The sequence below is a fragment of the Berghia stephanieae genome, chromosome 1, assembly GCF_034508935.2.
Source record: "Berghia stephanieae isolate SIO BIC M18660-M18661 chromosome 1, UCSD_Bste_1.3, whole genome shotgun sequence".
In the NCBI taxonomy this organism is placed as follows: domain Eukaryota; kingdom Metazoa; phylum Mollusca; class Gastropoda; order Nudibranchia; family Aeolidiidae; genus Berghia; species Berghia stephanieae.
Window position 1 is genome coordinate 52,087,595 of NC_088360.1, and position 5,700 is coordinate 52,093,294.

At 34.2% G+C, this 5,700-nt stretch overlaps 1 long non-coding RNA gene across 3 annotated transcripts in view; it reads left to right on the plus strand.

Annotated features, from left to right (window-relative positions):
- Window positions 1-276: 276 nt before the first annotated feature.
- Window positions 277-5,700, plus strand: part of LOC144964224 (uncharacterized) — a 6,946-nt gene continuing 1,522 nt past the window's right edge. Inside the window, exons 1-2 of one of the 3 annotated variants that reach the window (XR_013643777.1) lie at window positions 277-803; window positions 4,674-4,836. This is a non-coding gene — a long non-coding RNA (uncharacterized LOC144964224). Of the gene's footprint in view, window positions 804-2,484; window positions 2,575-2,604; window positions 3,011-4,673; window positions 4,837-5,700 lie in introns of those variants that run through there. The other 2 variants (XR_013643776.1, XR_013643779.1) reach the window with 2 other exon arrangements.

The window sequence follows — 5,700 nt, forward strand, 5'->3', positions numbered from 1 at the left end:
AAATATTGTCCATTACAACAATGTTAGACTAGGCTCGTAAGTGGGTTCGGATGTCAGATCTGCATATATGTGCACGTCGGTTATAGCCAATTAAATTTAGGTGCAAAGCATTGGTGGTTCAGTAAATAATTAAGTGAAAATTACCGACCTGACAAGAGCTCTGAAAATAACAAATAGCTGAGTGACGTCATGTGAAATCGCATTTACAAGGTGTGCTGTGTGTGTATGTGTGTGTGTGTGTGTGTGTGTGTGTCTTTCTGGGGAACCAGTCGCATATTGTGTGTGCCTCTATGTGTCGATTCAATGTGTTATTTCTTTTCAGGTGAATGTTTATTTTGTGTGTGTCATAGTTGCTTCAGCAATAACTACGTCACATAATTATTTTGTTGGACAACCATAAGATTATATTTATCATTAACTGCGTAAAAGTAAACCTTTCGAATTTTAACTCAATTTAATGGGAACGATATGTACTCAGGTTGTCGTTCAACCGTGTCATCAACAACATGATTTGTCTGTGACCAACGATAGGATATTTCTTAACAAATCTAAATCTGCTGCTTTGTTTATGAACGTTGTAAGTATACCCAATGTGTCAATCAAAACAAAATGACAAAGAGCTGTGAACACTTTTCATTATGTGTACACTTCTGCAATGTGACCAACGACCCCGAGTACATACAAATAACGCCACAACTACATATTAACACATGTAGGTGAGCGCCATTTTTCACTAAGTGATACATTTTAGATGATAAAACCAGTGAAATATTCGAGAGGCTATTTACATCAGAAGTCAGAAGGTGAGGAAAATTACTGTTTTCTCATATTATTTAAATTACTACCACATTCGCAAGCGGTTTTACTTTATCTATAGAATCAATCGAGTCATTTGTAAATCTATTGAATCGTAACTGTGTCTCTCTCCCATTCAAATTGTGTTCCCTACAATACATAGATATAATACACTCCAGCACGGTTTCCTCGAACTCCTCGGGACATGCAAAAAAAAAAAATAAATAAATAAAAAAAAAATTCGAAGAAACCGTGTCTTGCCGAAAACAATTTGATGGAGAGGGGAGAAGGTGTGTGTGTGTGTGGGGGGGGGGGGGGGGGGGGGGGGCGCAGTGAGTTTCAACGGTATGGTCTTATTATTTTCGACCCCAAAATATACCTATTTAGTTCGAATATTCACCGCGTTATGTGGCCTTCAAGAAGCCACCTCTCCAAGTATCACAACGTTCATTTACTGTCGTAGCCAAGCAATTGCAAATCATGGCGCGTGATATTGAAATTAGAACGAATGGGGAAATGATTAGAATGAGCACGGAAGTGTCAGTTATGATAAACGGCGATGGTGTAGCCTACGTGTATAATGTGTGCGTATATGTGTGTATAAATATAATATATATAAATATATCATGCGGTATATATACATACACATGCAGTGTAGATCGACAGCCTACACACATTCGTAACCGTTAATGTGACACTAAATTATCAGGTCAAAATAGCAGGTCGCAATTTTTTAAAATCCTTCATTTAATCTAATTTGTTACACTGGCTAGGTGAAATTAGTTCGAGGAAACCGTGATCGGGGTAAAAATTAGTTCGAACAAGGAATGGAATGAAAGCAAAGAGGTGGCTTCTTGAATGTCACTGGAAATTGATTTTAGACTAACGATTATAAACAAGGAATACAGAGAGATTAGAAAGCAGTTTCATATTTGCCATAATAATCAACCAATTGATTGTGGGCAATCAAAGGAAGAAGAAGAAGAAGAATATTCATGATTTAATGAAAACATTCGGGACATTCGAATGAGTTCGAGGAAACCGTGTGTTCGGGGATACCCCGATATTTATGACAATAAATGATGAAGATAAAATAAGAGAAAAATCTGCTTTAGGAGGGTAGACGTTTTCGTTATAAGAATGCACTTTTACTTTCCTTTCTGGTCTTAGTGTCTTATTTTATTCTATTCATGTGGTTTCTTGGTTGATACGTGGTTTGGAAAGATGAATCCGTAAAAATTTGAATGTAGATTTGGTTGCATAGTTTGTTATCTAATTATAATTATTGTTACTAAGATTTGACTAAAATAACATCGAATAGGAACCTTAGCAAACAGATTGCCTTTTCTTAAACTGAGTTTTGATGTATAACGATTTCCAATGGTTTGTTTTGACTGGATCAAATACAGTTTAAGCCAAAAAGGATTAATGAACACAAAAAATAATAACGTAGATTTTTTCACGTATTATGTGACTATAAGTATACAATATGTGATACTGTAGGATAATAGGAGACATTACTATCGTTGTTATTGGGTGTCAAGTAGTGGCTTTAAAAATCGACAATATGGTCATCAAATATGGAAAACTATCTCGCATAAATTTATTAATAATTCCATAAACCCTCAACACTTTGGTTGACTTTCCGTGAGTACGGAAACACGTACAAGTGACGTCACTATTTCTTGGAACCGCCTGTAGTGTGTGTGTGCGTGTGTGTGTGACTCCGAATATTCAAATATAAATTTGTATTTTATACACCGTCGAATACTATGCTTGGTTTGTATTTGGATTTAGAATGTTACTTACATGATATATTACCCCTACAGTCCATTTTGTCTCTGTCTGACTCGGTGATATCTATGATAATGACCTTCCGAAAGCTCCTAATGACTAGCGCTAGCATTTCTTTCAATTTATATTTTTACCGTGGAAGTGGATCTTTTGTCATGTGTTTATTTATCCAATGTGTCATCATATCGAAGCATCTTAAAAACTCTAGAACAAACCTTTATAGATTTTGATTTGTGAAGTATTGAAAGTTGTGCAAAACAGTCCTTCGTTGTTTTTTTTAATTTTTTATTTTAGGGTTAGCTCGAGGTCGGATGCTTTTTTTCTCTAATACTAGTTGTAATACTAATAGACTAATAGGATTAGTTATAAGTCTTAGTAAAGGTGATATGGTGTTTGTTTTTCCTATTAGGACTAGTTAAAGGTACTAGACGGTCTAGGTTTTATTTTTTCTTGGGCGTAGTTGAGGGAATGTTTGAGTTGTTTCCCTTAGCACTCTGGTCCTAATCATCATAATTCATTATCATCATCATCATCATCATCATCATCGTTACAATTGTTTTCATTCCCATTGCCATATCAATAAATGCCATATTCATTAGCATCATTATCAACACCTGCATCATCATAATTGATTATTGTTTTCCTTATTTTCATTGTGGTAATATTTTGTTATCAATTTTATTCTTTATCACCGTTGTCTTTGTATCATGTTCACCATTATAGAACTTGAGTTATTACTAGATTCTGGTCAGATCATGTCATGTCAACCAATTAAGACAAATGAATGACTTTACTCCAATTAAAATGTTTAGATATATCATAATGCAAAAGTCATTCATTTGTCTTAAATTGATTACAGACATGAAAATGAAATGAGGAGAATATAGTGCGACTACAATGAAACATGCCTTTAATAGTTATAATGTTTACTCGACATGTCATCGGTTTTATAACTGTCTTAATTATCATTGTGACATGAATTTATGCCATCATCGTCATCATCATCATCATCATCATTATCATCATCGTTACAATTGTTTTCTTTACCATTCTCAAATCAATATCACCATCATCATTGTTATCCTTGTTTTCATTGTGACCATTACCTTACTTGTCATTTTTTGTTGCCATCATTTTGATTCTCTATCACCGTTGTCGTCATAATCATCTTCATCATTATAGAATGTTTTTACTCGAGTCATTACTAGATTTTGGTCACAACATGTCATATCAACCAATTAAGACAGATGAATGACTTAACTCGAATTACAATGATTAGAAATATCATAATGTAAAAGTCTTTTATCTGTCATGAATTGATTGTGGAAATTGGGATGCTCTTGAAGGCTACGGTGTGAATGAAGCGTGGGTGTTTTTTAAAGATAAACTAAAATATATAGAATCTAAACACGTAATGAAAATTTTAGATCTAATAAACCATTGTGGTTGACAAAAAATGTTAAACGTACAATCAATAAGAAACATAAATTGTACAAGAAATTCAAAAAGTATCCTACAACAAATAATTTTCATAATTATGTCAAGGTTAGAAATAACACCAACGGTTCAAAATGCTGTGAAAATGTATGAATGTACATTGGCACACGAATGTAAGAATAGTTCGAAAGGCTTTTGGAGATACGTCAACAGAAAGTTGAAAAGAAAACCAGGTGTTAGTATCTTGCTGAAAGATGATGGTACCAAGGTTACTTCTGATATAGATAAAGCTAATGTTATAAATCATTATTTTTCATCTGTGTTTATTCAAGAAGATTCTACAAATATACCAACTTTCAATGTTACAAATCAATTAAACGTTCCAGATTTTTATATTACACAAGAAGACATGCTTGCCAAATTGGTGAATTTAGACGTGACTAAAACCATGTGACCCGATTCCCTTCATCCCCGATTACTGAGGGAAGTGGCCTTTGAAATATCACAGCCGCTATCAACAATATATAATAAGTCTCTTGAGTAGATATTCTCACTATTAGTTCCTCGGCTCATATGTACATCTTCAAGTATCAGATTTCGTTAGGTTCTCAATTTTTCCTTTCCTTTGTTTTTTTTTTACTATACAGAAGGATGCCCTTATTTTACAAAAAGGTGCCTTTTCTTTGAGAGACAGCGATCACCATCAAGTGAGCGATAACGGATTCTACAAGAAACTTTTGTCGAAAAGTATAATACAATTAAAGTCATAATTACAATGACTGTATTAATTGTGTGAATCTCTTTTTTAAGGTAAGACTTTTTTTCCCCCCTGTTTTCCCCTCCCCATTCTTCTCAATGTCTACTTGTGCTGTTTAAAAACAATTTCGTCGCAAAATCCTTTTTATGGTACTCCTCCAATAACATCACCCATTTCTCATTGAGCTTTTTTAAAAGAACAAGCTTTTTTATAGTACAATATCTGCTAAACATGCTCAAGGCGCTTTACAGGGGGACCTCAGCCAGTAGAAACATTTAAAGTAGCAATGACTATCCCGCACAAATCTTTGGGCCTCTTTTTCGCTCACGAAGTGCCCAAATTCGCGACAAAATATGGGACGAAGCCGTTTTGTACATGCTATTTTTAAAAAATTAATTATGATGCTGTTTTTAATTGAATATGACTGAAAATTGGCACACAGTTAGAAAAGAGGTCATTTTAGATTATGTCAAGCGACAAAACTCGTACGATTACCAGAAGACCGTTAAAAATAGATTTTTACTCTTTGGAGTACAATATGTCTAAAACTACAAAGAGGAGAGATTTTGTCGCTCATAAGGTTATATATGCACATTTCTTCTATTTATATTTCAAATTTCGTTCGATTATGATAAGTACTTTTCCCGTATTCTCACAAAACATCAACCCAATTTGCATTTCAATGAGTGAATATATGGAGACGGCCATTTTGCTCCACCATCGCGCGACACGAAAACGACGTGAGCGAGGCAAGGCTGCCAGATGGCCAGACTTTAACCTGACCAAATTCGACTTCAAAAGTGGCTAAATAGAAAATCATATGGTTTTCAATATTAAGACTGGCCCACTTAAAATGAACTAAATTTTAACAAACAGAATACTTGGATAAATGTCACTGAGACAAACATAAATGAATA